Source organism: Lontra canadensis, unplaced genomic scaffold (genome assembly GCF_010015895.1).
Source record: "Lontra canadensis isolate GAN:19392208 unplaced genomic scaffold, GSC_riverotter_1.0 scaffold3, whole genome shotgun sequence".
Taxonomy (NCBI): Eukaryota; Metazoa; Chordata; class Mammalia; order Carnivora; family Mustelidae; genus Lontra; species Lontra canadensis.
The window spans coordinates 18,729,689-18,752,182 of NW_022630997.1; the positions used below are offsets into that span (position 1 = coordinate 18,729,689).

Consider the following 22,494-nt stretch of genomic DNA (forward strand, 5'->3'; position numbering starts at 1 on the left):
GACGTGATTATCTGTTTTGTGTGTGTTCAGTTTGAGGAGTTCTTTATAGATCTTGGGTATCAACCCTTTGTCTGTAGTGTCATTTGCAAATATCTTCTCCCATTCCATGGGTTGCTTCTTTGTTTTGTTGACTGTTTCCTTTGGTGTGCAGAAACTTTTGATCTTGATGAAGTCCTAAAAGTTAATTTTCGCTTTTGTTTCCTTTGCCTTTGGAGATGTGTTTTGAAAGAAGTTGCTATGGCCAGTGTCAGAGAGTTTACTGCCTATGTTCTCCTGTAGGATTTTGGTAGATTCCTGCCTCACGTTGAGGTCTTTTATCCATTTCGAGTTTATCTTTGTTTATGGTGTAAGAGAATGGTTGAGTTTCATTGTTCTATATATAGTTGTCCAGTTTTCCCAGCACCATTTATTGAAGAGACTGTCTTTTTTCCACTGTGTATTTTTTCCTGCTTTGTCAAAAATTGTTTGACCATAATGTTGGAGGAGTATATCTGGGCACTCTACTCTGTTCCACTGGTCCATGTGTCTGCTATCAATGAGATCCAGTCTAATCTAAATACTCTTAACAGCTAGAGTAACTGAGGCAGAAGATAGAATTAGTGATCTAGAGGATGAATTGATAGAGAAAAAGGATCAGGAAGAGGCATGGAAGAAACAAATTAGAAGCCATGAAAACAGAATTAGGGAAATAAATGACGCCATGAGACATTCCAACTTCAGAATTACTGGGATCCATGAGGGGGTGGAGAAAGAGAGAAGACTAGAAGATAAAGTAGAACAGATTCTGGAAGAAAATGTTCCCAATCTGGGAAATGGAACCAGCGTTTGTGTCCTAGAGGTAGAAAGAACACACCCCTGGGGTGCCTGGGTGGCTCAGTGGGTTAAGCCTCTGCCTTCAGCTCGGGTCATGATCTCAGGGTCCTGGGTTCAAGCCCCACAAGAGGCTCTCTGCTCAGCGGGGAGCCTGCTTCCCCCTGTCTGCCTGCCTCTCTGCCTGCTTGTGTTCTCTCTGTCAGATAAATAAATAAAATTAAAGAAAAAAAAAAAGAACACCCCCCCCAAGATCAATGAATCTAGAAAGACCTCAAGGCACTTGATTGTGCAACTGATGAATCACAATTTTAGACAAGAGCTTCTGAAGGCAGCTAGGGGGAAGAGATTCCTTACGTACAGAGGAAGGCCTATCAGAATAACATCAGACCTGTCCACAGAAACCTGGCAAGCCAGAAAGGGATGGCAAGACATATTTAGGTCACTAAATGAGAAGAGCGTGCAGCCAAGAATACTTTATCTAGCAAGGTTACATTCAAAATGGGTGGAGAGATAAAGACCTTCCAAGACTGGCAAGGTTTAAAAGAGTGTGTGACCACCAAGCCGGCACTAAAAGAAATATTAAGGGAATAAGAAGGAACCCAAGAGTGACATAGAACAGAAATTCACAGAGACAATCTATAGAAACAAGGACTTCACAGGCAACACGATGTCAATAAAAACTTATCTTTCAATAATCACTCTTAACATGAACGGCCTAAATGCTCCCATAAAACGGCACAGGGTTGGGCTCCTGGGTGGCTCAGTGGGTTAAGCCTCTGCCTTCGGCTCAGGTCATGATCTCAGGGTCTTGGGATCGAAGCCTGCATCAGATTCTCTACTCAGCAGGGAGCCTGCTTCCCCACTCTCTCTCTGCCTGCCTCTCTCTCTACTTGTGATCTCTCTCTCTCTGTCAAATAAATAAATAAATCAATCTTAAAACCCCCCTACAAAACTCTATTAAAAACAAACAAACAAACAAACAAAGCGGCACAGGGTTGCAGATTGGATAAGACAGGACCCATCCATATGTTGTCTACAAGAGACCCATTTGGAGCCTAAAGATACATCCAGACTGAAAGTGAAGGGATGGAGAAGCATCTTCCATGCCAATGAGCCTCAAAAGATGGGGTAGCGATTCTCGTATCAGATAAATTAGATTTTAAATTAAAGACTGTAGTCAGAGATAAAGAAGGACACTACATCATTCTTAAAGGGTCTATCCACCAAGAAGATATAACAGTTGTAAATAATTATGCCCCCAATACGGGAGCAGCCAACTATATAAGACAACTGTTAATCGAGATAAAGAGTCACACTGATATGAATACATTAATATTAGGGGATCTTAACATGCCACTCTCAGTAATAGATCATCCAAGCAGAAAATCAATAAAGAAACAAGAGCCTGAAAGACACATTAGACTAGACGGACCTCATAGGTATATGAGAAGTAAAATTTTTTTGGGAATGAAGAAACGTAGGCTGGGTTTTGTTTTATGCATATATTGACCTTTGGTTCATTTTCTAGGGTTTTTAGTCTTAGGAGTATTTGGAAATGAAAGGATACTCTTCATCTTTTGTTTATTTGTTTCAAAAACTACTTAATGTTTGGACATTGATAAACTAAAGATAATGATCATGTGCCATTGGGCAAGTCCCATTTCCAATATACAAAAACCATTTGGGAACATGTTGTAAAAGGATTTCCTTGAGAGGTGAAGTTGAATTGGAGTTTAGGATCAGATTGTGGAAGACTATCTGATAGCAAACTTGAGAGTTAAGTAAAGGGCTTGGATTTTATCCTTTAGACAACAGAGAATCAAGGAAGGATTATAACTAGGAAAAATTATGTGTGATATTTTAGGGAGATTTATCTCATTGTTCCTCACAGGACAGAACAAAGCAGTGGTAGATGCCTAGCTGCAGAGGCAGTAGTAAGAGGCTAGTGAAGATATCCAGGAGTGAGATGGAGAAAAGATTACATTAATGAAGCAGCAGTGGGAAAGAAAAAAATAGGGAGTCATTACAGAGGAAAAATTGACAGGACATGGTAATTGATTTGATATGGGTAGTATCCTTTGCAATTAATTTGTGTTCCAGTTCAAACATGAAAGGGAGAGGGTCTTTCTTTCTTCTTCTTCTTCTTTTTTTTTTTTGAGATTCACTGGGATCAAAGAATGCTATAAACTGAGGGATTACTAGTATTGGCATAAGTCAAACTTAATTTTTAATTTTTTAATTTTTTAAAGATTTTATTTAATTGACAGAGAAATAGCAAGAGAAGGGACACAAGCAGGAGGAGTGGGAGAGGGAGAAGCAGGCTTCCTGCTGAGCAGGGAGCTGGATGGGGGACTAGATGCCAGTACCTTGGGATCATGACCTGAGCTGAAGGCAGAGGCTTAACCCACTAAGCCACCCATGTGCCCCAATTTTTTAAAAATTAGTGAGTGCCAGGTTTTTGGCTCTGTGAGTTCAACTGGAAATAATCCCTCATTTATTTATTTATTTATTTGTTCATTCATTCATTCATTCATTCAGCCTGATTCCTCTCCCCAAAGGCAAATAAAGCCAAATTGAATAGTTGAGGATTGAGTTAAGAAAATGTTTTCCAAGTAGTAGTACATGGACAAAAAACACTTATATTTCAGCCTTTCTCAGATATTTGTGAAATATCTGTGTGACAGATAAGTATGAATCTAGTTAACATATAGGGGAAATTTTTTTTCCTATAGCTAATCTGCACTGTTAAACCTGCCCTGTTGTGCTATAGTTACATGTTTTTGCTTATAAATAGGTAGCAGGTGCGTGAGTGGGTGGCCTAGTTCTTTTCCTCCTCCTCGTACTGCTACTTCTCCTCCTTCTCCTCCTTCTTCTATGGCTGTTTATTACTAATGACTTTTATTAAACCCTTAATGAATCAGACATGATGTCCACATGATACCTACTATTATACTTAATTTTCATAACCATCTTATGAGGTATAGGTAACATTTTTATTATTGCATACTGAGGAAACTCAGGCTTAGAGGTATTTAACTTCACAAGATTTTACAGCTAGTAAGTGGCAGAACTAGGAAAGGGATTCAGATCACTTTGACCCCAAAGCTCTATCATATCTAGTAAAATATTTCCAAGTACATATCCAGCAGATATGTGGGGAGCATCAGTATCAAACCTAAAAATGACAATAACAATATTTTTGTAACTCTTAAAGAAAAATCTGATTACAGGGGCAAGGAATTATTTATAAAATTTTTGACACCAGTTTTAGGTGCCTATTACGTTGCTACATACTGAACACATATTAATAAGTCAGTGATTAATAATAATGAGTCAGTATTTGCTCAGGTAGGATTTTTTTTAATTATGGCAAAAAACACATAACATAAAATTGACCACTTTACAACTAAAAATGAATTCAGTAAATTTGCAGGATACAAAATCAACAAAGCAGTTGTATTCTATATACTAACAACAAACTGTCCAAAAGGAAATAAAGAAAACCCATTTATAGTAGCATTAAAGAGAATAAAATACTTAGGAATAAAGTTAATTAAAAAGGGAAAAATATAAAACATTGGTGAAAGAAATTAAAGAAGACACAATAAGTGGGAAGATATCCTGTGTTCATGGACTGGAAGACTTACTACCCAAAGTGATCTAGAGATTGAATGTAATCCCTATCAAATCCCAATGGTACTTTGACATTTATTTCTATACTGAAATAGATAAAACAGTCCTAAACTTCATTTGGAACCACAAGAGACCCCAAATAGCCAAAATCATCTTGAGAAAGAAAAACAAAACTGGAAGCATCACACGTCCTGACTTCAAAATATATTATATTTCCTTTAGGTTGTTTAATTTGTTGACATACAGTTTTTCATTATATTCTCTCACATTTATTTGTATTTCTATGGTGCTGGTTGCTATTTTCCCCCTTTCATTTGTGATTTTGTTTATTTGAGCCCTTTATCTTTTTTCTTTTCTTTCTCTCTCTCTCTTTCTCTCTCTTTTTTTTTTTTTTTTTTTGATGAGTCCAGCTGGAGGTTTATCAGCTTTGTTGACCTTTTCAAAGAACTAGCTTCTCATTTCATTGACTGGTTCTATTGTTTTTTTAGTTTCCATAACATTTACTTCTGCTCTAATTTTTATTATTTCCTTCCTTTTGCTGGTTTGGGTTTTTTTTTTTTTTTTTTTTTTTGGTATAAGGTTAGCTTGTTTGAGATTTTTTCTTGCTTCTTGAGGTATACCTGTATTGCTATATGATTTCCCTTTAGAACTGCTTTTGCTGCATCCCAAAGGTTTTCTACTATTGTGTTTTCATTTTTGTTTGTTTCCATGCACTTTTTGAGTTTTTTGACTTCTTAGTGGACTAAATAATGAGTGGTCATCATTTAGTAGCATGTTATTTCACCTCTCTGTATTTGTAGTCTTTTCAGATATTTTTCTTGTGGTTGATTTCTAGTTTTTTAATGTTGTGGTCAGAAAAGGTGCATGGCATGACTTCAGAGGAGATGGGTGCAAGGATACGTGAAATAGGTGATGGGGATTAAGGAGGGAACTTGTGATCAGCATGGGGTGATATGTGGAATTATTGAATCACACTATATTGTACACCTGAAACTAATATAATACTGTATGTTAACTCTACTGGAAATAAAATAAAACATACATCACAAAGCTACAGTAATTAAAACAGTGTGGTACTGGCATAAAGACGGGCACATAGACCAGTGGCACAGAACAGAGTTCGCAGAAATAAATGCAAGCATATGTAATAAACTGATCTTCAAAGGGGGTGCCAAGAATACACAATAGGGAAAGGCCAGTCTCTTTAACAAGTGGTACTGGGAAAACTAGGTGTCCACTGGATATCCATATGCAAAAGAATAAAATTGGATCCTTATCTTACATTATGCACAAATCAACTCAAAATAGTTAGAGACTTAAATATATGACCTGAAACTGTGAAACTCCTAGAAGAAAACAGGGAGAATGCTCCATTACATTGGTCTTGACAATGATTTCTTGGAAATGACACCAAAAGCCTAGGCAACAAAAACAAAAACAAAAAGACAAGAGGGACTACATGAAACTACAAGTTTCTGCAGAACAAAGGAGACAACAGAGTAAAGAGGCATCTTATGGAATGGGAGGAAATAAACCAATTTACAGACATTGTAAACCAAATATCTGCTAAGGGGTTAATGTCCCAAATGTATAAGAAACTACCTCTACTCAAGAGCATAAACAAACAAAAACCAAAATAAAACAAAATAACCGGATTAAAACTGGGCCAAAGACTTGAATATATATTTTTCTACAGAAGACATACAAATGGCCAGAAGATATACAGATGGCTGTAATTGGGTATATGAAAAGATTTTTGATGTTAATAATAATCAGGGAAATGCAAATCATAAAACCATAATGAGATATCACCTGGTACCCTTTAGAATGGCTATTATCAAAGAAACAAAAGATAACAGATGTTAGTGAGGACGAAGAAAAATTGGAACTCTTGCACATAGTTGGTGGCAATGTAAAATGCTCTAGCTACTATGGAAAACAATATAGAGGTTCCTCAAAAAGTAAAAACAAATACCATGATCCAGTAATACTACTTCTGGGTATATATATTAAAAAAAATTGAAATCAGGTCTCAAAGGTACTTGCATTCCTGTGTTCATTGTAGCATCATTCACAGTAGCAAAGATTAAAAAAAAAAAAAAGAAAAAAGAAAATCCTGCCATATGTGATAACATATATGAATCTTGAGGACATTATGCTGAGTGAAACAAACCAGTGACAGAATGACAAACAGGGTTATGATCCCACTTATATGAGATATCTAAAATAGTCAAACACATAGAGCAGAATGGTGATTGCCAGGGACTAAGGGGAAGGGCACTTAAGAAGTTGCTGTTCAGTGGGTATAAAGTTTGAGTTATGCAAGATGATTAAGTTCTAGAGACCTACTGTGCAACATTGTATAACATCTGCTGTAACAATACTGTATTGTACACTAAAAATTTTAAGAGGGTTGATCTCATTGTGTTTTACCACAATAAAAAGATTTCTATCATAACAATAGTATAAAACCCTAAAGTTTATTTTATGAATATAGTAGGGTTTTAAAGGGCTTTCTGTGACTATTTTTGGCATTCTAACTTAATTGTAAACTCTTTGAAAATGGAATCCATGTCTTTTATTTCTTCAATACCTCATGCTTTTAAAATAGTGAAAAACCACACAGTGTATAGTTAATACTTGATTAATGGATAGGTTTTTTAATTACGAGGAGAGTAAGGATTTCAAACTGATGGAAACTGATTTTTTTTATGATTATCTTTTTTAAAAGATTTTATTTTATTTATTTTAGAGAGAGCACGTGTGTATGTGTGTGTGTGTGTGTGTGTGTGTGTGTGTGTGCTCGTGAGTGGGGAGAAGCAGAAGGGGAGGGAGAGGAGAGGGAAAGAATTCCAAGCAGACTCCATGCTGAGCGTGGAGCCCCTGGGGCTCAATCTCATGACCCTGAGATCCTGACCTGAGCTGAAACCAAAAGTCAGATGCTTAACCAACTGAGCCACCCAGGCACGCCTATAAGATTATCTTTTTAAGTTATATTTAAGTAATCTCTATACGTAATGTGGAGCTTGAACTCATGACCCTGAGATCAAGAGTCCCATGCTCTTCTTACTGAGCTAGCCAGGTGCTCTGGAAACTAATTTTTTTAAACATTAACTCTGTGCCTGACACTGTGCTAAATGTTTATTATAGTTTGTTTTATCTTTTTTATTTACCAAACCCTGAGAGAAAGTTACCACTACTCCCCTTTTAATGATGAGGCATTTGAGATTTAAAAACAGTGAATTGTGTGAGATGGTATGGTTAGTAAAATTTGAAACCAGGTCTTTGTTACTGTTTTTGATTTTTTTTTTCTTACTCCAGAAACCTGTCTCTTTAGGTAGTAAAAATTATTGTGACCTTGGGAAAATATTACCACGTTAACCACTTCTCAATGTACAGTTCAGTAGTGTTCTGCCCAGGTAGTTCTGAGTTTATGAAAGGGATTCATCCTCTCTATCTACTTCACCTTAGGCGGATTCACATTTTATATTAGTAATTCTATATTAATTTACCTGGTATATTATTGTTTAGTAAGCACGTGGCATAGATGTCATTTAATCTTCAGACAACCGTATCAGGGGGCACTCCTACTCTTTTTCAGGGAAGAAAAAATAAGACTTAGAAATTACTTGGCTTGCTCAAGTTCACACAGCTATTAGGTGGGTCAGAGCTGGAACTTCAACTTGGTGCTTTGAACTCCATGTTTGGTACTCTTCCTGCTGTAACCTGTTAAAGTTAGTAAGACATTCTCCCAAGAGTTGGAGCAAAGGTAGTTTGCTAGTGCTGGTGAGTCAGCGATGAATAATATCATGCTTGCTTTTAAGGGGCTCTTATCAGTGTGATAGAGCAGTGAGGGACATTGGCTTTGGAGTCAGGCAGACCTACATATGAACTCTAGCTGTATGATCTTGGACAAGTCATTTGGTCTTGCTAGGTCTTAGTTTTTTTATCTGTTTGACAACAGAAATAATAAAGAGCTAACAATTTTTTTTGAATAATTCGTTTAGTCTTCACAGAAATTCTGTGAAATAGATGCTCTCATTCTCTCCACAGATGTGGCAGCCAAGGAATGAAGATGTTACATAATTTCTCTAAGGTTATTCAGCTTAGAGGTGGTGAAGTAAAAAAATCTAACTCAGGTGTTTTGATTCTAGAACCTGTAGTTTTAATTATTACTCCATATTGCCACGTTGTATTATTGTGGAATGAAAGGTTATATATATATGTGTCATGACATGGTAGGTTAAATGACACGATATGTAAAGTGTTAACACAGTGCCAATGCTTAGTAGATTCTTAACTGATACTCTCTTCATTTAGAGGAGTCATTATGTGATTGCCTTGTGAAGTTGCTCTGTGGCAGGAAAAACTCTCTACCAAATGAAGTTAGAAAAACTACACAGGGAGGTAGGCAGTAAGGGAGATTCATGTACGGTAACAGAAAGGCTAGTTAGGCTAGTTCTCAGAAGGTTGAAAGGGCTCTGCTTCCTAAGCTGGACAGAATATCTCTTGGGTCCCCTGTGACTAAGAGAAAAAAAAAAAAAAAGAACTCCCCTTCAGACAGTGCAGTGGATGAATTCAGAGGAGAGCAAGAGCACTCTAGGATATTTCAGGGGTCTCCTATCTCAAAAAGAACCCATATTAGATACACTGTTCCCTTCAGAGCCACAGTCAGAGTTTATTGAGAAGATAAGGCAAACATAAACAGGCAAACAAAACAACAGAGAAAAACTATGCTGGACGTGGAATTGTACTGTGCAGTCAGGTTCTCAGGACACTAATTTAGGTACTTCCTAATTTAAGAGTTAAGCCGCAGTCTTCATGGGGTCTGATGTCATTTTGTGTGTAGCCTCCACTATGCAAACATCAGACTTTGCAGCAGGGATTAAGTGAGTTCATGCTGTTAAATGAGGCTGTCTGCTCTCCTGCCATTCATGGGGTCCTTTTCTCCCCAGTTGTCTACTCTGACATGCAGAAAAGGAAAGATAGGTGTCTCTGCCTTTTGGGGAAATGTGGTATATTCCATTTAAACTTGCTCTCATGTGTGTTTTGTCTTTTTGGCCTGTTTATATAAATACAAGAAGCCAGAAGCCAGTGAAAATAAAAATCATGAAGCTGTCCATGAGACATGGCAGAGGTAGCCTTGTTGAATGATAAACAAGCTCAGCTGCAGGAAAATCTGTGGTCTGATAGTCATTACTGAAAAGCTCCAATTGGATGGACAGTTTGTCCAGATGACTTAATTAATTTTAAAAGCTGTCTGTCCTCTTAGAAATATACCACTCCAGATTGGCTGAAAACATGTTTACTCTGAACATTCATCAGTTTCTGGGTCAGCCACCCCACAGCTTGGTTTGCTTTGGTGCCAGCTGCATGTGGCAGAAAAGTTAATTAAATGTCTCTTGTTGTGTTAAAAGGGGGAAAAGTCATGTGGGAGAACAGGACTCTTGCAGAGGGAACAAAGTGTTGAATTTCCAATTTTCTTCAGGATTGGGAAGCAGTGAACACAGACTAGTCCATATAAATCCATAAGGAATTTAGGGTCTTTTTCCAAGAACAGCTTCTTATCTCTATAAATGAATTTTCCATTTTGATATTCTAGGACTATTTAAACAAACAATTTCACTAGTCTCTTTTTTTCTCTATCCCGGATTTATCCTCCCTTTCAAGTTCTATTTGTGTGCTATCTTCCATTACTCCCAATCTTTCTTTTATTGCAGTGACTTTATTAAACCTTCTCTTATCTGAAGTTATAAAGCACTAGGGAGGTAATAATCATGCTCTTTTCCAATATATTGTATAATTTGCTAGTATTTTAAGTGTGTTAGTAGTTCTCTCAATTAAGTTTAGGTAAGGAATTACCTTGTGAGTATATAGAACAAATGACAGCCTTTGCAAATGATTTTGTAAAGAAGTTTCCTCTTCAAAAAAAAGAAGAAGAAGAAGAAGAAGTTTCCTCTCCTTCCACCTACTTCCTAGTACCTCCCTTTTTGATCTGTATTATTTAGGTAAAATTTTTCCAATTTTTAAGTGCATAATTTGATGATGAGTTTTGACAAATGTATTCATTTAACTACTTCCACAATGTCATACATTTCTATATCATGATGTAGAACATGTCTGAACAAGTTTCTCCTTGCTCCTTTAGAGTCAACACCCCACTCTTCTAGGAACCACTGATCTGCTTTTTGTCACTAGAGTTTTATAATTAGACTTATATTTAAATGAAATCATGCAGGGACGCCTTGGTAGCTCGGTGTCCAACTCTTGGTTTGGGCTCAGGTCATGATATCAGGGTTGTGAAATGTGTTGGATGTGGAGCCTGCTTGGGATTCTCTCTCTCTCTTTCCTCCTCTACCCCTCCCTCACTCACTTGCATGCTCTGTCTCTAAAATAATTAAAAAATAAATAAATGATACCACGCAATAGATCGTCTATATTGGGCTTCTTTCACTTACTGTAACACTTTGGAGATTCATCAGTGTTGTTGCATGTATCAGTAGTTTGTTTCTTTGTATTGGTAAGTAGTTTCCATTGAACAAATATACTATAATTTCCTTATCCATTTTACCACCGGATGGAAATTGGGTTCTTTCTAGTTTTTGACTATTATGAATAAAAAACTGCTTTGAAAATTCCTATCTTTACACGAACATATGTTTTTATTTCTTTGAGATAAATGCCTGGGAATGGAATTGCTGGATTGCACGTAAGTGTATGCTTAACCTCTTAAGAAATTGATAGTAACATATTGAGTGCTTACTACATGACAGGCGATGTGCTGTGCATTAAAGAAATTTTTAAATTTTGATGAAGTCCAACTCATCATGTTAAAAAACATTTTATGCTTTTGTGTTCTAGGGTTTTCAAAATACATTTTTAAATGATCAGAATCTCCTTAATTCCCATGACCCATTAGAGGGCAGTTGTTGTGATGAGCACTGGGTGTTATATGTAAGTGATGAATCTCTAGATTCTATTCTTGAAAAACAAATGTTACACTATATGTTAATTAATTGAAATTTAAATAAAAACTTGAAACAAACGAAAAAATAAATGATCAGAATCTACTTTTAATTAATATTACACAGTTTTATCCATAGTGTAAGTACCATATTTTTCCTTCCCATTCCTCATGCCATTGATATCATTTAATTTTAACATATGCTATACACAAAATTCATTACTCCTGTACTTGCTTGAATCATTCAGTTATCTCTTAGAGTAAAAATCAATAAAATATTTTGTTTTATCTTCATTTATTCCTTTTCTGACACTGTTCATTATGTTTTTACATCCAGGTTTCTGACCTATATCATATTCCTTATGCCTAAAGACTTTAACATTTCTTAAGGAAAATGTATACCAACAATCAATTTGTTTGATTGAGAAAGTATTTCTCCTTTAGTTTTGAAGGATACTTTTCATAGTGTAGAATTTTGGGTTGACATTTTTTTTCTTTTAACACTTTAAAGGTGTCACTAGTTCCATGCTTTCTAATGAGAAGTTTGCTGTAATTCTTATCCTTGTTCCTTTTAGGCAGTGTGTCATTTTTCTCAGATTCCTTTCAAGATTTTATCTTTGGTTTTTAGCACTTTGACTTTCATATGCCTAGGTGTGTGTCGTGTGTGTGTGTGTGCATGCGTGCATGCGCATGTGCATTTGTGTTTGGTTGTTGTTGGTATTTATCCTATAATTTATCTGAGTTTATTGCATCTGGCCATGGTTTTGGAAAATTCTCAGCCATTATTAATTTAGCCCTGTTGTCCCTTTCTTCACCTTCCGGAATTCCAGTTATGCATATATCATTTGATATTTTCTCCTCTGCTCTTGGGTTCTCTATTCTGTTTTTTGTTCTTTTTTTACTCTTTCTTTTTCCCTTTTTCATTTTCTTTAGGTGATCTCTATTTGGTCAAGTCTCTCTTGCTTGTTTGTGTTGTTTCTCTTTTTTGAAAAAATTTTTAAGAATTACTTTTATTAACATATAATGTATTATTTGCCCCAGGGGTACAGGTCTGTGGATCATCAGGCTTACACACTTCACAGCACTCACCATATCACATACCCTCCCCAATGTCCATAACCCAACCACCCTCTCCTTACCCCCCTCCCCTGAGCAACCCTCAGTTTGTTTTGTGTGATTAGGAGTCTCTTATGGTATGTCTCCCTCTCGATCCATCTTGTTTCATTTTTTCCTTCCCTACCCCCCAGACTCCCCACTCTGCATCTCAAATTCCTCATATCAGGGAGATCAAATGATAATTGTTTTTCTCTGACTGACTGATTTCGCTCAGCATAATATCCTCTAGTTCCAGCCACTTCATTGCAAATGGCAAGATTTCATTTCTTTTGATGGCTGCATAGTTTTCCATTGTATATATATGCCACATCTTCTTTATCCATTCATCTCTTGGTGGACATCTAGATTCTTTCCGTAGTTTGGCTATAGTGGACATTGCTGCTGTAAACATTCAGGTGCACGTGCCCCTTCAGATCACTACATTTGTATCTTTAGGGTAAATACCCAGTAGTGTGATTGCTGGGTCATAGGGTAGCTCTATTTTCAACTTTTTGAGGAAATTCCATGCTCTTTTCAGAGTGTCTGCACCAGCTTGCATTCCTACCAACAGTGTAGGAGGGTTCCCCTTTCTCCGCATTCTCTCCAACAACTGTCGTTTCCTGACTTGTTAATTTTAGCCATTCTGACTGGTGTGAGGTGGTGTCTCATTGTGGTTTTGGTTTGTATTTCCCTGATGCTGAGTGATGTGGAGCATTTTTTCATGTGTCTGTTGGCATCTGGATGTCTTCTTTGCAGAAATGTCTGTTCATGTCCTCTGCCCATTTCTTGATTGGATTATTTGTTCTTTGGGTCTTGATTTTGATAAGTTCTTTTTTTTAAAGATTTTATTCATTTATTTGATAGAGATAATAAGTAGGCAGAGAGAGAAGGCGGGAGAAGCAGGCTCCCCACTGAGGAGAGAGCCCAATGTGGGGCTCAATCCCAGGACCCTGAGATCATGACCTGAGCCGAAGGTAGAGCCTCAAGCCACTGAGCCACCCAGGTGCCCCTTGATAAGTTCTTTATAGATTTTGGATACTAGCCCTTTATATGATATGTCGTTTGCAATTATCTTTTCCCATTCTGTCAGTTGTCTTTTGGTTTTGCTGTTTCCTTTGCTATTCAAAAGTCTTTTATTTTGATGAAATCCCAATAGTTCATTTTTACCCTTGCTTTCCTTGCCTTTGGTGATGATGGGTCTAGGAAGAAGTTTCTGTGGCTGAGGTCAAAAGGTTGTTGCCTGTATTCTCCTCAAGGATTTTGATGGATTCCTGTCTCACATTTAGATCCTTCATCCATTTGGATTCTATTTTTGTGTGTGGTATAAGGAAGTGGTCCAGTTTCATTCTTCTGCATGTGGCTGTCCAATTTTCCCAACACCATTTGTTGAAGAGACGTCTTTTTTCCATCTGACATATTTCCTTTGTCACAGATTAGATGACCATAGAGGTGAGTGTCTGTTTCTGGGCTCTCTATTCTGTTCCATTGATCTATGTGTCTGTTTTTGTGTCAGTACCATACAGTCTTGAGGATGACATCTTTGTAATAGAGCTTGAAGTCTGGAATTGTGATGCCACCAACTTTGGCTTTGTTTTTCAACATTCCTCTTGCTATTTGGGGTCTTTTCTGGTTCCATATAAATTTTAGGATTATTTGTTTTATTTCTTTGAAAGAAATGGATGGTATTTTGATAGGGATTGCATTAAAGGTGTAAATTGCTTTAGGTAGCATAGACATTTTCACAATATATATTCTTCCAATCCATAAGCATAGAACTCTTTTCCATTTCTTTGTGTCTCCCTCAATTTCTTTCATGAGTACTTTATAGTTTTCTGAGTACAGATTCTTTGCCTCTTTGGTTAAGTTTATTCCTAGGTATCTTATGGTTTTGGGTGCAATTGTAAATGGGATCGACTCCTTATTTTCTCTTTATTCTGTCTTGTTGGTGTATAGAAATGCAACTGATTTCTGTGCATTGATTTTTATATCATGACACTTTATTGAATTCCTGTATGAGTTCTAGCAGTTTTAGAGTGGAGTCTTTTGGGTTTTCCACATAAAGTATCATATCATCTGCAAAGAGTGATAGTTTGACTTCTTTGCCGATTTAGATGCCTTTAATTTCTTTTTGTTGTCTGATTGCTGAGGCTAGAACTTCTAGTACTATGTTGAAGAACAGTGGTGATAAAGGGATATCCCTGCTGTGTTCCTGACCTTAGCAGAAAAGTTCTCAGTTTTTCTCCATTGAGAATGATATTCGCAGTGGGTTTTTCATAGATGGCTTTGATGATACTGAGGTATGTACTCTCTATCCCTACACTTTGAAGAGTTTTGATCAGGAAAGGCATCTGTACTTTGTCAAATGCTTTTTCAGCATCTACTGAGAGTATCATATGGTTCTTGTTCTTTCTTTTATTAATGTATTGTATCACATTGATTGATTTGTGGATGTTGAACCAACCTTGCAGCCCTGGAATAAATCCCACTTGGATGTGGTGAATAATCCTTTTAATGTGCTGTTGGATTCTATTGGCTAGTATTCTGGTGAGAATTTCCACATCTGTGTTCATCAAAGATATTGGTCTGTAATTCTCTTTATTGATGGGGTCTTTGTCTGGTTTGGGGATCAAGGTAATGCTGGCCTCATAAAATAAGTTTGGAAGTTTTCCTTCCATTTCTAGTTTTTGGAACAGTTTCAGGAGACTAGGAATGAATTCTTCTTTAAATGTTTTGTAGAATTCCCCTGGGAAGCCATCTGGCCCTGGGCTCATGTTTGTTGGGAGATTTTTGATGACTGCTTAAATCTCCTTACTGGTTATGGGTCTGTTCAGGTTTTCTATTTCTTCCTGGTTCGGTTGTGATAGTTTATACATCTCTAAGAATGCATCCATTTCTTCCAGATTGTCAGATTTGCTGGCATATAGTTGCTCATAATATATTCTTATAACTGCTTGTATTTCTTTGGTGTTGGTTGTGATCTCTCCTCTTTCATTCATGATTTTATTTATTTGGGTCCTTTCTCTTTTCTTTTTGATAAGTTTGGCCAGGGGTTTATCAATCTTATTAATTCTCTCAAAGAACCAGCTCCTAGTTTCGTTGATTTGTTCTATTGTTTTTTGGTTTCTATTTCATTGATTTCTGCTCTGATCTTTATGATTTCTCTTCTCCTGCTGGGTTTAGGCTTTCTTTGCTGTTCTTTGTCCAGCTTCTATAGGTGTAGAGTTAGGTTGTGTACTTGAGACCTTTCTTGTTTCTTGAGAAAGGCTTGTATTGCTGTATACTTTTCTCTCAGGACCACCATTGCCATGTCCCATGTATTTTGAACCGTTGTGTTTTCACTATCATTTGTTTCCATGAATTTTAAAAATTGTTCTTGAATTTCCTGGTTGACCCATTCATTCTTTAGTAGGATGCTCTTTAGTCTCCATGTATTTGGGTTCTTTCCAACTTTCCTCTTGTAATTGAGTTCTAGCTTCAGAGCATTGTGGTCTGAAAATATGCAGGGAATGATCCCAATCTTTTGGTACCGGTTGAGATGTGATTTGTGAGCCAGGATGTGATCTATTCCGGAGAGTGTTCCATGTGTACTAGGGAAGAATGTGTATTCTCTTGCTTTGGGATGGGATGTTTTGGATATGTATGTGATGTCCATCTGGTCCAGTGTGTCATTTAAGGCCTTTATTTCCTTGTTGATCTTTTGCTTGGATAATCTGTCCATTTCGGTGAGGGAGGTGTTAACGTCCCCTACAATTATTGTATTGTCAATGTGTTTCTCTGATTTTGTTATTAATTGGTTTATATGGTTGGCTCCTCCCATGTTAGGGGCATAGATATTTAAAGTGGTTAGATCTTCTTGTTGGACAGACCCTTTGAGTATGATGTAGTGTCCTTCTTCATCTCTTATTATAGTCTTTGGCTTAAAATCTAATTGATCTGATATAAGGATTGCCACCCCAGCTTTTTTTTGATGTCCATTAGCATGGTAAATTGTTTTCCACCCCCTCACTTTAAATCTGGAGGTGTCTTTGGGTCTAAAATGAGTTTCTTGTAGACAGCATATGGGCGGGTCTTTTTTTCTTTTTATCCATTCTGATACCTTGTGTTTTTTAATTGGGGCATTTAGCCCCTCTACCTTCAGGGTAACTATTGAGAGATGTGAATTTAGTGCCATTGTATTGCCTGTAAGGTGACTATTATTGTATATTTTCTCTGTTCCTTTCTGGTCTACTTGTTTTAGGCTCTCTCTTTGTTTAGAGGACCCCTTTCAATGTTTCCTGTAGGGCTGGCTTGGTGTTTCCAAATTCTTTTAGTTTTTGTTTGTCCTGGAAGCTTTTTATCTGTCCTTCTATTTTCAGTGATAGCCTAGCTGGATATAGTATTCTTGGCTGCATGTTTTTCTCGTTTAGTGCTCTGAATATATCATGCCTGTTCTTTCTGGCCTGCCAGGTCTCTGTGGGTAAGTCTGCTGCCAGTCTAATATTTTACCATTGTGTTTTACAGACTTCTTGTCCCGGGCTGCTTTTTCAGGATTTTTTCTTTGTCGCTAAGACTTGTAAGTTTTACTATTAGATGACAGTGTGTGGACCTATTTTTATTGAATTTGAGGGGGGATTCTCTGCGGCTTCTGGATTTTGATGCTTGTTCCCTTTACCATATTAGGGAAATTCTCTACAATAATTTGCTCCAATATACTTTCTGCCCCCATTTCTCTTTCTTCTTCAGGAATCCCAATTATTCTAATATTGTTTCATCTTATGGTATCACTTATCTCTCAAATCTCCCCTTCTGGTCCAGTAGTTGTTTGTCTCTCTTTTGCTCTGCTTCTTTATCCTCTGTCATTTGGTCTTCTATATCACTAATTCTCTCTTCTGCCTCATTTATCCTAGCAATAAGAGCCTCCATTTTTTATTTCACCTCATTAATAGCTCTTTTTTGATTTCAGCTTGGTTAGATTTTAGTTCTTTTTTTTTTTTTCTCCAGAAAGGGCTTTTATTTCTGCGGACATCATTTCTCTAATATCTTCCATGCCTTTTTTGAGCCCAGCTAGCACCTTGAGCATCGTCATTCTGAACCTGGATCTGACATATTACCAATGTCCATATTGATTAGGTCTGTAGCCTTCAGTACTGCCTCTTGTTCTTTTTTTTTGTGGTGAGTTTTCCTGTTTTGTCATTTTATCCAGATAAGAATTTATGAATGAGAGAAAAAAATACTATAAGGGTGGCAAAGACTCCAGAAAAATGTACACTAACCAAATCAGAAGAGACCCCAAACCGGGAGGAGAAGAATGGTGGTAAAAAGAAATTAAAAAAAATATATATGTGTATTAGACTGGTGAATAGAACAGAGCCTCCCACTTGATTTTGGGTCTTAGAAGAATTTACCTCCCAAAATTTTAAAGAAAGAAAAACTTCTCTATATACAAAAATAAGAGTAAATACGATGGAGGGATGGAATATGATTGTAAAGTTGAAAATTAAAAAAAAAAATTCTTAGGGGCACCTGGGTGGCTCAGTGGGTTAAGCCTCTGCCTTCAGTTCAGGTCATGGTCTCAGAGTCCTGGGATCGAGCCCTACATCGGGATCTCTGCTAAGCAGGGTGCCTGCTTCCCCCTCTCTCTCTGCCTGCCTCTCTGCCTACTTGTGATCACTCTCTCTTTCTGTAAGATAAATAAATAAAACCTTTAAAAAATTCTTAAAAAGGAATTGATAAGTTGGTTGGAAAAAGAAAGAAGAAGAAAAAAAAAAAGAGAGAGAATGTGTTCAGGCTGGAGACTAGAACAACATCCTGTGCTAGATTTAGGGCATATTTTGATCTATTAGAAGAAATTGTATCCCAAAATTTTTTAGAAAAAAAAACCCTATTTGTATACAAAAATAAGGTTAAATACATTGAAGGGTAAAATATGACTATAATAATGAAGGTTTAAAAAGATTTTTTTTTTTTAGAAAGGTATCGTGAAGATAAACTAGTTAAAAAACGTTTAAAGAGGAAAGATGAAAAGTTAAAAAAATTAGGATAAGAAAAAAAAATTAATAAAATTTAATTTAACTTTGCAAGACTATAAAGGATCACAGGGAGAAAGCCACGAATTCCATGCATTGATTTCCCCTAGCTCTGGAGTTCTGTTGTTCTCCTTGTTTGGTGAGTTTGGTCTTGGCTCGATGTTCTCTCTGATCTTCTGGGCGAGGGGCCTGTTGTAGTGATTCTCAAATGTCTTTACCCGAGGTGGAATTGCACCGCCCTTGCCAGTGGCCAGGCTAAGAAATCTTCTCGGGTTCACTTGGGAGTTTTTGTCCCTGGAACGTTTTCTGTAGAGATCTGGAGGATGGGAATGAAAAACGTGGCTTTCCAATCTCCAGCCTGAGGAGCTGAGAGCTCAGGGCCTCACTCCTCAGTGAGCCCTCAGAGATAAGCAATCAATCACTCCTGTCTCCCTGGTCTCCGGCCCTACTCCAGCTCACCTAGCCTATGACTGAGCGTTTCTGTCTCTGGTGCACAGCCCCATTTGGAGTCTCCAAACCTAGCAGATTCTTGCCGTGCTGCTCTTCTAGAGGAAGAAATTGAGTCTCCCTGGATCTGCTACTTATGGGGTCGCTGCTCGAAGAGCACTGGCCCTACTGTGCCTTGGATCATGGTTTAAGGTAACCTCAAGCTGAGAGCTCACTCCTCAGCTCCGTCTGTGTAGTTGGCTTCCCTGCTCCAGTACCTGGGAGCTCTCCACACTCAGACATCCCCAATCTTTCTGTGACCCTGCAGAACCGGAGACCACACTGTCCCTGTGGGGGCTCCACCCCCGCTTAGCCACTAGAGTGATGTCCCTCAGTGGAGTAGACTTCTAAAACTTCTGATTTTGTGCTCCACTGCTCCAGTGCTTGCAGGGAGCTGGCCCCTCCCCCCAGCAGTCTATCTTCCTGTTGCTTCAGATTACTTCTCCGCTCGTCCTACCTTTCACAAAGTGGTCGATTTTCTGTTCCTAGAATTGCTGCTCTTCTCCTGTTTGATCTCCTCTTGAGTTTGTAGGTGTTTGGAATGGTTTGATAACTATCTAGCTGAACTCCTGCGATCTGATGTCATTTAAGTCCGCTATTCCTCTGTCATCTTGCTTCTCTCTTGCTTTTGTTGTTTCTGACAAAAAGTTTGCTGTCATTATATATCTATACATAATTTCATGTTGCCCCCCCCATACCAAAGCATCTTTTGTTTTGTGTACTATTAAGATTTTCTCTTCAGTGTGGAGAAGGGGGAACCCTCTTACACTGTTGGTGAAAATGCAAGCTGGAATAGCCACTCTGGAAAACACTATGGAGGTTCCTCAAAAAGTTAAAAATAGAATTACCCTATGACCCAGCAGTTGCACTACTAGGAATTTATCTAAGGAACGCAAAAATACTGATTCAAATGGGCACATGCACCCCAATGTTTATAGCAGCAATGTCCGTAATAGCCAAAATATGGAAAGAGCCCAGATATCCATCAACAGATGAATGGATAAAGAAAATGTGACATACGTACACAGTGGAATATTGTTCAGCTGGCAAAAAGGATGAAATCTTGCCATTTGTAACAGTGCAGATGGGACTAGAGGGTATTATGCTAATCGAAATAAATCAGTCAAAGAAAGGCAGATACCATATGATTTCACTTATATGTGGAATTTAGGAAAGAAAACAGATGAACATAAGAGAAGAAAAGGAAAAGTAAGATAAAAACAGAGAGGGAGACAAATCATAAGAGACTCTTAACTATAAGGGAAAAAACAGGGTTGCTGGAGGGATGGAGGGATGGATAACTGAGTGATGGGCATTAAGGAGGGCAATTGATGTAATGAGCACTGGGTGTTGTATGAAACTGATGTATCACTAAATTGTACCCCGGACACTATATGTTAACTAACTTGACTTTAAATAAAGTCTCGGGTGAGAAAATAAAGCAAATGTAAGCAAGGATATGGGGCAACTGAAATACTTATACATAGAATATGGCAAGGTAAGTTGGAACAATAAATTACAAAAAAGTTTGGCAGTGTCTTACAAAATTGAGTATGTACCTATTGTCTGATCTAAATAATCCTACTCGTAGGTATTTATCCAAGAGAAATGAAAATACGTCTTTACAGAAAGTTTTATCTGGGGTGCCTGGTGGCTCAGTTGTTAAGTGTCTGCTTTGGGATTAGGTTCTGATGGGATCAAGCCCTGCATGGGGCTCCCTGCCTAGTGGGAAACCTGCTTCTCCCTCTCCCACTTCCCCTGCTTGTGTTCCTCTCTTGCTGTGTTTTTCTCTGTCAAATCAAATCAATCAATCCATCAGTCAATCTAAAAAATAAATTTTGCCCAAAAATAGTTGCATAAGCTTTGTTCAAAATAGCCAAAAAATGGAAATAATTCAGATGCCCACCAACAGGGAAATATATAAACAGATTGTGGTATATTCAAGAAAAAAATTCAGAAAAATAACTCGGCACCAGAGGAGAACAGCTAGGAAGGAGCCTGAGAAAAATGTTCTAAACTTGATAGGGGCGGGGATTACATGAATGTCTGCTTTCGGGAAAATGAACTGAATGCTTAAGATAAGTACTGGAATGTAATATACACAGGATGACTATACTGCTGTATAATATATAGGAAAGTTTTTAAGAGAGTAAGTCCTAAGAGTTCTCATCACAAAGAGAAAATCCCCCCCCCCTTTTTTCTTTCTTTTCTTCTTGTATCCATATGAGAAGGTGGAATTTAGCTGACTCTGTTGTACTCATCATTTCATAATACATGTACATCAAACCATAATTCTGTGTGCCTTTAACTTATACAGTGATGTATGTCAACTCTTTCTTGATAAAACTTGAGAAAGGTTTTTGTATTCCACAAAGAGAGAACAGTAAACAAATATAAATTCCTTTTTGTAGTAATATGAGTTAGCAACTGTGAAACTATTTTCTGTGTGTTCTAGGCTTGATCAAATGAATAAACATTGATAATGAAAAAAGATTTTCTCTTTATCTCTGGCTTACAGCAGTTTGAATATCATGTGCTTTGTTGTAGTGCTTTTCCTGTTTCCTCTTCTAGAGTCTTTCTAGGTTGTAGTTTCCATCTAATTTGGAAGTTTTGAACATTATTTTTTCAAGTATTTTTTCCTGTTCTACTCCCACACTTTTTTGGCAAAAATTATTCATGTGTTACACTGCTAAGTATTGTCTGGTGGCTCAGTGATGCTCTGTTTTTTTTTTAGTACTTTTTCCTTGCTGAATCTGTTTTTTTTTTTTTAATAGTTCCTACTGCTATGTCTTCAATTCCATTGATCCTTTTTTCTGCAGTGTATAAGTGGCATTAATTTAATCAAGTTTAATTTTGTTTCATTTATTACATTTTTTGTTTTCAGAAATTCAGTTTTTTTTCTCATTTTCACTCTTGAGCTTTCTCTTCTTGAACATAGAGAATATTTTTTAATAGTTTTTAATGAAATCTTTGGTTACTACTTCCATCATCTTTGTCATTTCTCTGTATGTTTATTGATTTTTCTCTCATTTATGGGTAATATTTTCATGCTTCTTTGTTTGCCTAGGAATTTTTAATTGGAAGTTCGACATTTTCAATTTTGCATTTTTGGATGCTGGATATTCTGATATTCCTTTAAATTTTTTTTGTCTTTTTGTGTGGGAAATTTAAGTTCTATGGACCAGTTTGATTTTTTTCAAGGTTTTCTTTTAAGTTCAAAAAGAGTCTTTAGTCTTTGGCTAATTTGGCTTCTCTCTTGAGGCAGAATCTTTCTTGAAGCAATACTTTATACATCCATACCCTTCTTACTTTATACCTTGTGTGTTATGAGGTCTTTTTAGTCTTGCTGGCCTGAACATGAACTGTTCCTGGTCTTGTGTGAACTGTGGTAATTGTTCCACTTACTGCTTCCTTGTGGTTCTTTTCCTGGCCTTGGTAGTTTTCTCACAAACTACAGGTCATCAGCCAGTAGTGTCAGGCAATCCACGGTAGTCTCTG

The 22,494-nt window shown here is 37.2% G+C and overlaps 1 protein-coding gene across 1 annotated transcript in view; it reads left to right on the forward strand.

Annotated features, from left to right (window-relative positions):
* The window catches only part of HPSE2 (heparanase 2 (inactive)), a 655,107-nt gene that overhangs the window by 21,923 nt on the left and 610,690 nt on the right, over positions 1–22,494 (forward strand). The gene's annotated exons all lie outside the window — the stretch shown is intronic.